At 33.8% G+C, this 11174-nt stretch overlaps 1 long non-coding RNA gene across 3 annotated transcripts; it reads right to left on the bottom strand.

Annotated features, from left to right (window-relative positions):
• Window positions 1–6716: 6716 nt before the first annotated feature.
• Window positions 6717–10329, bottom strand: LOC139784303 (uncharacterized). Of its 3 annotated transcripts, XR_011721533.1 has the most exons (6): window positions 9832–10329; window positions 9584–9695; window positions 9345–9488; window positions 8670–8836; window positions 8282–8593; window positions 6717–7908 (listed from the first exon to the last, which is right to left on the bottom strand). It is a non-coding gene; the product is annotated as an uncharacterized lncRNA (long non-coding RNA). The 3 variants fall into 3 exon arrangements; XR_011721534.1 differs by having other exon boundaries at window positions 8334–8593; window positions 9345–9695; XR_011721532.1 differs by having other exon boundaries at window positions 9345–9695.
• Between the last annotated feature and the right edge of the window lie 845 nt (window positions 10330–11174).

An 11174-nucleotide genomic window follows, 5' to 3' on the forward strand; every position in this document is an offset into this window, starting at 1 on the left:
TAAAATAAATGCTTTTTCAATGAAAAAAAGGTCTGTTAACCCATTATTTTTAACATTTTTAAAAATGTTTTCAAAAATGTTTTCCAAATGTTTTTAAAAATATTTTTAAAAACATTTCTTTGCTGATTGGGTACTGTCAATACTACGAGTACTGATCACTCAGTACAGAGTACTGATTGCTAGTACTACTTTTTCGTAACGTATCTTGGAAATACTAAATTAATAAAATACTAAATTAACACACTAAACTATCAATATGACGTTATTTTGATATCATCTTGACTTTTTGTTTTACTTGGATAGTACTGCGCAAGTACTGCGCCTGTACCACACGTTAGTATCCCACGTATTCGATAAGTACTAAAAGAGTACTGGAGGGAGTACTAGTGGGAGTACTGGAGGGAGTACTGGTGGGAGTACTGGAGGGAGTACTGGGGGGAGTACTGGAGGGAGTACTGGGGGGAGTACTGGGGGGAGTACTGGAAAAAGTACTGGGGGGAGTACTGGAGAAAGTACTGGAGGGAGTACTGGGGAGGGAGTACTAGAGGAAGTACTGAAGGGAGTACTGAATGAGTATTGGATGAGTACTGGGAAGGAGTACTGACGAAGTCAGTATGGTCGAATTTAGTAGTACTTTGAGTACTTATGTCTCCAGTACTTTCACCAATACTTTTTCCAGTATTAAAACCAGTACTACTTTTTCATAAGGGTTACGCCATGAACATTTTAGCATAGTTGAAAATACACATTCTCGACGCAATGATCTAGTTCGAACAAGAAGAGTACGGTTGACGGTTTCATATACACGCTGGTGTCGCACGATGTCAGTTTTACAATATCTGCTTCACGTATTTTAACGAGTTCCAGATCTCGAAACCTAGCGATGATGGCGCTGGTGACTGCACGAGTCGCTGAATATCTGCACCTCTTTCGATGAATGTCACCCACGTTGCATGAGGCAGAATTATCCGATTGCCTCAGTTATCGCCAATAAGTATATCCACAGAGGACATAGGTCCCGCGTTGATTTCAACATCCAAAAATTTATACGCTGTCGATGTCAAGGCAAATCTCCTTCCCAAAATACGAGGCGTGTAGCGAGGCTCAGAATTATGAGAAGATGTACTGTAGAAGAAAAGAATTAAGTATGGAAAAGTATATGAAAAAAATGTAATTGAAAACTTACTGTTTCTCGCACGTTTCATCCTGAATCGGAACGTAGTAGTTCATTATGCCCTCATACATTTTCGGAATGGTATCTGTTGAATCCACAGAGCGACTGATACATTAACCCTTGTTTGCCACACTGGGATCAAATCAACCCCACGACCATATTCCCTTAATTTTAAGTACCGAAACCTATGGGGAGCGGGTTTATAGCGACATCTGTCAATAGTTCGAGCATGCCACTATCCCCTCAAGCTAGTGGCATTACGCCGGGACCGTTAGTCTGTCTGTGGCAGTCGGTCCAAAGCGCAGTGGGATCACCTGCACCCTAGTGTGACAAGTAAGGCTAAATTCTTGAAATTTAGAGCTCTTTTTATTTTGCACTCCCCTCCACACTGTAAACAGTGGATGTTTCCAATAGGCAGATGTGATAAGAGTGATCTGAAGATAATCCCATGTGTTGATCTTTCATTATAATCACTATAAAAACTGCCACAAATCATACCACCAACATGTTTTAAGGAGGTTCGGTTGCTTCATCGGGGGGAGTAGTGGGACGCGGGGATTCTGGCAACAGCGTACTAGCGTTTGAAGTAGTGGGAGTGAAGGGGATTGCTCTGATTGGTCGCCGCGTGTATAGTGCGTGCTGCTGTTCACGTCGTTCACGACCGTGGCAGTCTAGCACAGTGATCGGCAAAACGCTGAAATTGGGCATGGGCGCCCGCGGGCTGCATGTCTACAGACAACTTCATGCACAACTCAGAAGCGCATTTTGTTCTGGATGTACTTTCGGATATAAATGAATAAAATAAAGAAGAGCATCAAAGAATATTTTGCTATACAAAATCAGATGACCCAAAATTAACATGAAATAGTAACGATGTATATTTTGAATAAACGGTTCTTATATATTGTAATAATAACGCATATAAAAGTTTTATAGATTATAATATAATTAATAATATAACACATAATATTATAATAACAATTATTACAAATTATTGTTAAATGTAAATTGTAAAAAAAAGTTAACGTTAATTGTTTTTAATTAGAAATTTAAAAAGTATAACACAAATAACAAATATTTAATTTATATTTGATTTACAATTGAAATCTGATATTATTTGCGATATATCGGGTGTTATTGTCCTGGCAGAACTTAAACGAAGTATTGCGTTTAAATGTGAATCTGTTAAATGTCCGCGTAATCGTGATTTATTTAATTTTATAATAGAAAATAATTGTTCACATGAATATGTAGAGCCGAACATACTCATTATTTTTGCGGCGCGAGCGTGTAGTCGAGGAAAACGCTCTTGAGGTACATGTGAATAAAATTGTACGATGTCAGTTGTTGTGTGGAAACGATTTGTAAGGAAAGTGTCACATTTCAAATCAATTAATTCTAATTGTATATCTACGGGAACGATATTAATATCAACAGTAAAAGGTGTCATAAAGATAAGCAAATCTATTTCTAAAACATGCATTTCCCTGAAGCGACGGTTGAATTCACCATGCAATAATTGAAGTGAATTTATATACTTTTCGTATTGCTCATCTTCAATGTGCACAGATGATAAATTTGGAAAGTGCAACAACTGTCGGGATTGAAATTGATTAATCCATAAATTAAGTTTCATTTTAAAAGAGCGAATTTGATCAAACATATGAATAATTAATTTATCCTTGCCTTGTAAAGAATAATTTAATGTATTTAAATGATTAGTGATATCCGAAAGAAAAGCAAGATCGGCGATCTAGGAAGGCTGTGACAGTTCAGGCACAGATTTATCTTTTATTTCTAAAAAAAATAGTTATTTCTTCGCGTAAACGAAAGAAACGCTCAAGAGTTTTACCTCGACTAAGCCATCGCGTTTCACAAAAATAGGGGATATCAATATAGTCCGACTCTAAAGAAGATAAAAACTCACGAAATTGGCGATGGTTCAATCCTGTAGTTCTAACTCGAAAAAAAACCAAGTGGTAGTATCATTAATTTTAAATTCAAAAATAAATAAAATCTATTCTAACCTAGGTGGTAGTAGCTTTAATTTTTCTTAACAAAATTATTAAATTACAAAATTGTTACTTTATTCAATCCAAGTGATATCTACCTCGAAAAAACCTAAATAACAAGTGGTATCTATTTAAAAAAAAATATGTGAAATCTTTTAATACTGCGCCAATTACAAAGAGAGAATATATATATATATATATACCTTAACAAAATTATTATTATATCACAAAATTGCGTTACCAAACTCAATCCAAGTGATACGTACCAACCTAAGTGGTAGTAGCCTTATTTCTCCTTAACAAAATTATATCACAAAATTGCGTTACCTAACTCAACCTAAGTAATGTTATTTCAAAAAAATATATGAAATCTTTAAATTACGCCAACTACAAAAAGAATATATATATTGCTTTGAAAAATAATTGTAGCGCAACTACTCTTAAAAAATAAAACAAAATTGTGTTACCTAACTCAACCCACGTGGTATGTATCTTTGTATTCCTGAGGGTCTTTCTATCAATCTAAGTGGTAGTAGTTTTAATTCTCCTTGATAAAATTATAATATTACAAAGAATCATTTTAATCACAAAGAATTAAAAAGGTAACATTATAAAATAAAAATATTTAATTAAAATAAAATAAATAAATTTTTCTTGTAAAAAACTTGGCGCTGCTTTTTTAAGGTCTATCCAGACAAATTTACATCGCGCATAAACATAAGCGTAAGAAATTGATTGGTTCATATATATGTGCAAAAGGAAATAAAGACCAATTCATCTCTTTATGCATATGCTTATGCACCTATGCAAGTTTGTCTGGATTGACCTTAAAAAAGCAGCGCCAAGTTTTTTACAAGAAAAATTTATTTATTTTATTTTAATTAAATATTTTTATTTTATAATGTTACCTTTTTAATTCTTTGTGATTAAAATGATTCTTTGTAATATTATAATTTTATCAAGGAGAATTAAAACTACTACCACTTAGATTGATAGAAAGACCCTCAGGAATACAAAGATACATACCACGTGGGTTGAGTTAGGTAACACAATTTTGTTTTATTTTTTAAGAGTAGTTGCGCTACAATTATTTTTCAAAGCAATATATATATTTTTTTGTAGTTGGCGTAATTTAAAGATTTCATATATTTTTTTGAAATAACATTACTTAGGTTGAGTTAGGTAACGCAATTTTGTGATATAATTTTGTTAAGGAGAAATAAGGCTACTACCACTTAGGTTGGTACGTATCACTTGGATTGAGTTTGGTAACGCAATTTTGTGATATAATAATAATTTTGTTAAGGTATATATATATATATATATTCTCTCTTTGTAATTGGCGCAGTATTAAAAGATTTCACATATTTTTTTTTAAATAGATACCACTTGTTATTTAGGTTTTTTCGAGGTAGATATCACTTGGATTGAATAAAGTAACAATTTTGTAATTTAATAATTTTGTTAAGAAAAATGAAAGCTACTATCACCTAGGTTAGAATAGATTTTATTTATTTTTGAATTTAAAATTAATGATACTACCACTTGGTTTTTTTTTCGATTAAATAGATACCACTTGTTATTTAGGTTTTTTCGAGGTAGATATCACTTGGATTGAATAAAGTAACAATTTTGTAATTTAATAATTTTGTTAAGAAAAATTAAAGCTACTACCACCTAGGTTAGAATAGATTTTATTTATTTTTGAATTTAAAATTAATGATACTACCACTTGGTTTTTTTTCGAGGTAACAACCACGCGTGTACTTGGCGCCCTTTTTTTACCTTTTTTGAAAAAGGTAATTTTGTACTGATATCATGCATTTTGTAGTGTTACGCATCCTCTTCTAATTAAATAGCGCGCGCGTCTATAATGTCTAGTCTTATAAAGAGTATATCTTACAAACAGTATGTACAGATTGTAAAGCTAAAGATGTTACAGGCTATTATTTCTAAAGAAACAAAAATTTCATAATTTGCTTAGTTTTAGAAATAATAGTTTGTAACACCTTTAGTTTTATACCCTGTATACAGGGTGTTCCTCAATGTTTGGTACTTTTTTTATATTTAGATAGAGCGAGCCAAACTGAGTCGAAAAGTCATGTACCATTTTGCAATTTTCGCAATAGTTGATGAGTTATTAATGATTAAAAATCGCCGTATTGGCCCGGCCCACCGCCAAATCCAAGCGCGCGGCGAGATGCGGCCGCCCCGCGGTCGGCGCGCGGGCAGTTGTTTTCTACAAGCGTCGATGATTACGCACGAGCGGCGCGTAACGCCGGGCCCCCGTTCTGAGCGATGATAGTTTCTCGCCTTTTTTAAATAGAAATAAAGTTTTCTAACAACATAGAAAAATTTTTTGTGCGTACGTATGTACATACGAGTGTACATGCATACACAGGGAAATATCAATTGTACTGCTTAAAAAAGCGATTACTCAATTTACTTTTTTTCTTTTAGTAAGTAACGGTTGTCTTTAAGAAAGAATATTTTCTTGATAATAGTCTTAAAATGTACAAATTTTAGAAAGAGTCTTTATCATGTACTCGAAAGAAGAATTTATACTCCTTCAAAGAACATAATAAAATTTTATCAAAGAAAAGTCAAAATAATAAATAAAGTAATATGAGGACCCTCGAGATTAAAATAGGAGAAGTCAAGGCTATGAGGGTCAGAGGAAGATCACAGTGCGTAATATCAGAAATAACTGATTTATTCGTCGTTTTGATACATTACATCGATCCGTACGTTTCGGCTCAGTTTTGAGCCATCTTCAGCGGCAGTTACAGAAATTAAGTTACACGTTCTCCGTACCGTATGGTGAGTTTACCGATTCAAAGTATCAGAAACATAGATTAATTGATCCATATCTGTAAATTTGTTTAATTAATGTTGAGATATTAAAAAGATTCCTTAGGAAACTCACCATTCGGTCTGAATAACGTGGAATACAGAGCCATGTACATAATGAATACTCTCTGCGAGAAGACTTGACGATCTTATTGCGAAAATTGCAAAATGGTACATGACTTTTCGACTCAGTTTGGCTCGCTCTATCTAAATATGAAAAAAGTACCAAACATTGAGGAACACCCTGTATATTTAGCGATATAGGACATAATCGCATTCTAACGTGATTAATACTAATAAAGTAAAAAAATTTCACCACCACTCTCATCGTCTTTTATCATTAAAATATAATCATTGATATTCGATATACAATAAATAGTTTTAATACCTTTGATACAATAAATAATTTCTTTCTGTTGAAAAGATATAGAAAAGATAGAGATATCAATAAAATTCTCTTGTACCCTACTCCTTCATTAAATTTTTTTACATTATCTCGCGTGTTATCACACATCTTTCCTTAAGAGGAAAATTGTACAATTTCCTACTGTACGTTTTCTTCCCATCGCATACCTACAGCAAATGATTATTGTATATTATACGCATGAAACTATTTATGTGAAATAAATTATAAGGACGAGGATCTCGACGTAATGAAGGAAATAAAGTATGTACGAAGATTATAACACATTCTATGACCTGTTCGCTGTTTTATTATTACACCCGCGACATCATTGTAATAAATATATACTCCCGAGGAGCAAACTTTTTATTGTATTTACATTTCATGATACGTTCCATGTACGATTTGCCACGGCCACGGAATTAAATCGTACATTTTATATGGATATAACAGTCTCAAGAAATAATTGTTAAAAGTATTTAGTCTCGAAGAAAAGGCACGCCACACTTACTTATTAAATATCCTCTAACTAATTGGATTATAGGTAGAAATATATATATTATCGTTCTCTTTTAAGAGCCCAGTCTAGTCAAAACAATCGCCTTTGTAAAAAAAAAAAAAAAAAAACATAGCTAAATAAGGATATGAAAATGGATTTTAACTATTTACGAGATATATCAGGAGATAACTCGATATACGAATGTTTATACTAATCAACGATAGAAATTTGTTAACCGAAGTTTGAAACGATAATTGTCTAGATTGCGGCCTTATTGATAAAAAAAACTAATGTATAGATTAAGCTATAATAAAGCGTTTTTTCATGCTCAATCTCGTCTTTTTATGCCATGTAAAGCGAATAGCGCATAACTTTCAATCATAAATAATCGATTGTTACACATAAAATGCTCGTTTTCCGTAAATTTCGTAAATCGATTAGTGTCGCTTTGAAATCACGAATATTATTATGAACTAACATAATATCGATGCATAAAACATGACAAAATGTACATTATATGCCACACATGGGTGATACATATCCCAACTCTTAATTCGTCACATACGAGAAATATTGTCTTTTATTAACGCGTTTCACTTCAAACATACTTGCTACGTTTATATTTGCGTTTCAATTCAATATTAAATTGCACAATATCTGTTGCAAAACTGGACTGTATCTAGGCAAATATGAACGAAAACTATTGCTATTTAATCTCACAATCAGCTATAATTTTTGTTCAATCTTGATATAGACACTATCAATTTGATATTACGCACGTTAGCGTAATTCAATCGTAGTCTTGCATCGATTTTAACACTATTATAATGTTTAGTATAACATTATCGCTGCGGCTGTTTTCTCTTCAAGTGCAGGTATTGGTTCCAGACGATCATCCTTTTCTCTGCCTGAGCCCCAGCCGACTAATGCTATACTAATGAGATGTACAACACCGGCGCTAACCACAAGCCTAAATGGAAAAATATTCAGACGATAAGAATAAACTACTTATTCTAAATTTCAGAATATTGAATATAATTCAGTAATTAACTCAAGAATAATACAAATGAGAAACATGCTACGTAAAAGATAAATTTTAATTTTTAAAAGAAATTTATTTCTAATTGCACAAAAATACAAATATTTGCGACAGTTATAATTAAACATTGATTCAGTTAGCTAATTCAAATAGCACATTTACTTATCTATACAAGTTGTTTTCTTTAATCAACGACTTATAATTACGATACAAAAATAAGAACATCGAAAAGTCTTACGAGTCTCAATAAATGCTTAATTTCAAATGGCAATTTTATCATATAAATATAAAGAGTATATCGTACCAAAATAATAATAAAATAATTGTGATGATTGATATTTCTTTTTGTGACTAACAGTTATATCGTTTATATTTCGTATCTTGAATTTCACTGGAATAAATCGTAATATTGTTGCAGTTTTTCTACAGTCTGATACTTAGTAGACACTTCAACTTTCGCGGGATTGCGTAAGGATGCACGTTGCAACTTCAGCACCTTCTTTGTCATCGTTACTGAAAATAGTAACGTCCTTCTTTCTCGTGGCATTACTCTGAGAATTTTATCAACCTCTACCTCGAAATCCATGTTCAAGATGCGGTCTGGCTCGTCCATCACCTTGCGAATAAAACGAGAGAGAGATTAGAATCAATGTAATGATTGTCAAAATAAATCCATATGCTTATATAATTACCAGAAACTTTAACTGTCGTAAATTGAAGCCTTTTGTATTCTCCAAGTGGTCGAATAATCTACCAGGTGTAGCGATGATAATATGAGGTTTCTTTTCGAGTATTATTCCTTATGCATGCATGTCCATCCCACCTACTAGCACTACAGATTTCACACCCATACTGGAACCTAAAATAATTGTAATATGATATTATTATAAAATTTGAAGATTATATTTATCACATGGAATGATACATTGTTCTTTGTAGAAACGATTAACTCGTCTCAAATTTGGTTTCAACATTCATCCATGTTATAGGTCTGTTTCTTATTGTTACACTAATATACACTCACATTAAAAATAATATATATTTAAAATTTGGGAAAAGTGAGAAAGAAAGTGTCAGCCCGATAAAAAAAACAGGCCTTATAATTCGGTTTACAAGCTGATTAAAAAGTCAAAATGGTTTTGAGTAAAAGAACATGAGGGTAAGCTTTAGAAGAATATGAGATCGTAACTCGTTTCGGGAACAATAAACATACATATTGTGTAATTTATTTTTATATTACATCAATAATCTTTCACGCAAATTATTACAGACAGCGTTACTAGCAACGTGCACAACTTCATTTGAGGTTATAATTGGGTACAACATTCATCGCACGATACTTTTATAATTGCAAATCGGAAACGTACCTCGAGTCCTCCTCCAGCTCTTCTGCGATCATCAACGAAGTCGGGATCGAACGTGTCAGTCGTCACTTTCTGCCAAAAGCGTAGAGAACCTTCTTTTCCGGCAGCGGTGGTAATACGATGTAGGGCAATGTAGGGATACGAAATCTCCAGATAAGCACGAAACAATTCTATTTTCAGTATATCGCCGGCACGATTACGGTGTTACTGCCGTTTCGCGTACGCGCGTTGTCGCACCTTACCTCGCGACAGCGTGCGGCTCGTGCAAACGTTAACGCGCGGCCGCAATCGCGCGGCAGAAACGCCTCGTGTGAACAGGCTCCTTGACTCCTTGATCTCAGTATCAGCTCTCTGCTGTCAATATATAAATGAATATAATAGGTTATTAACCTATGTAAACACTCACGTAAACGTAGTATAAACAGTAAAATAAGTAACAGTAATATATAGAATAAGATAATTATATAGGATAATTACATAAAACAATTACCTTGAATTAATCGTCGCGTCGCGTAAAGAGTCACGGTCGGTCTCGCTCCGCGCGTACTACCGTGTCTCTCGAGAATAGGTTAACTGATGAACTGACTGATGACAGCGCGCTAAACGCACTGTCTGCACTGCACTGCACTGCGATACTAACGCCGTTAGCCGCCAGTGTCGAAAAAGTGAAAGTGACATTTCTCTGTTATATATATGTTATATTAAGATGAGAGCGGTCGACGTAGAAGAAAGTATCTTAAAATAAAATTTTCACATTTGGACTTTGCGTCGCAATATCTCCGCTCGTAGGGCACGTAGCGGAATATTTATAACAGAAACCCCCCCCTAATTCGACCCCAAGCTATCGATCAAGCCTACTTAGAACTTGATCCGTTCACTCGTTATCGAGATCTCAACATCTCGTATACTCGCAACCCGTCGCGTCGCGTAAAAGAGTCACGGTCGGTCTCGCTCCGCGTATACTTGGCGCGAGACACTGCCGTGTCTCTTGATAAAATTTACAACTTTAATAACAATTTTCATTACTTCGTCATACTTTAAAGATTTTGCGCACAAAGCCTCTTGATGGATAATACAATGGATCGAATGTATTTCTTGTCTTGATTGCGCCATTAATTTTGACTTCAAACGTCCTAGGAAGCCCGTATTACATTCAACCATTGCTGCAGCACCATCAGTAGCAACTGAAGCTAATTTGTCCCAAGATAGGTTTATGCCTTCCACTGCTTCTTCAACACTAGACAATATGTCTTCTCCAGTTGTAGTATCTTTCAGATGTATTATATTTAAAAGTTCCTCAGTAATAGAGAGGTTGCTATCCACACCACGAATAAAAATTGCCAATTGTGCGGTATCAACAACGTCAGTACTTTCGTCAAGAGCTAACGAAAAAGCAATAAAATTCTTTGCTTTTAATAGCAATTATCGCTCGAGATCTTCACTTAATTTTTCAATGCGGCGTGCCACAGTTCGAGGAGAGAGACTAATTGATTTAAAAATATTTACATTATTAGGACATACTGTCTCTGCCGCAATTTCAAGACATTGCTTGACAAATGGACCAATGCTAAATGGACGTGATTCGCGTGCAATAAGATGAGCAATTTTGTAACTAGCATACAAAGCAGGCTTATTTAATTCCGATTCTTCTTCCTATATTAGAAGAATAATATCTTTGTGTAATTAAATGTAATGTATTAAATTAAATAATTAAAACTCTAAATGTAGTAAAATACACATATTTTATATCATGATAATATATATTATAAACAAAAATTACTTTATTATCGATGACAGCTAATTTTAAATCGTGCACAAGTTTAACTCGCTCCG

The sequence above is a fragment of the Temnothorax nylanderi genome, unplaced genomic scaffold (genome assembly GCF_030848795.1).
Source record: "Temnothorax nylanderi isolate EJ_2023f unplaced genomic scaffold, tnyl_v1.0 TNYL_tig0609_pilon, whole genome shotgun sequence".
Lineage (NCBI taxonomy): Eukaryota > Metazoa > Arthropoda > Insecta > Hymenoptera > Formicidae > Temnothorax > Temnothorax nylanderi.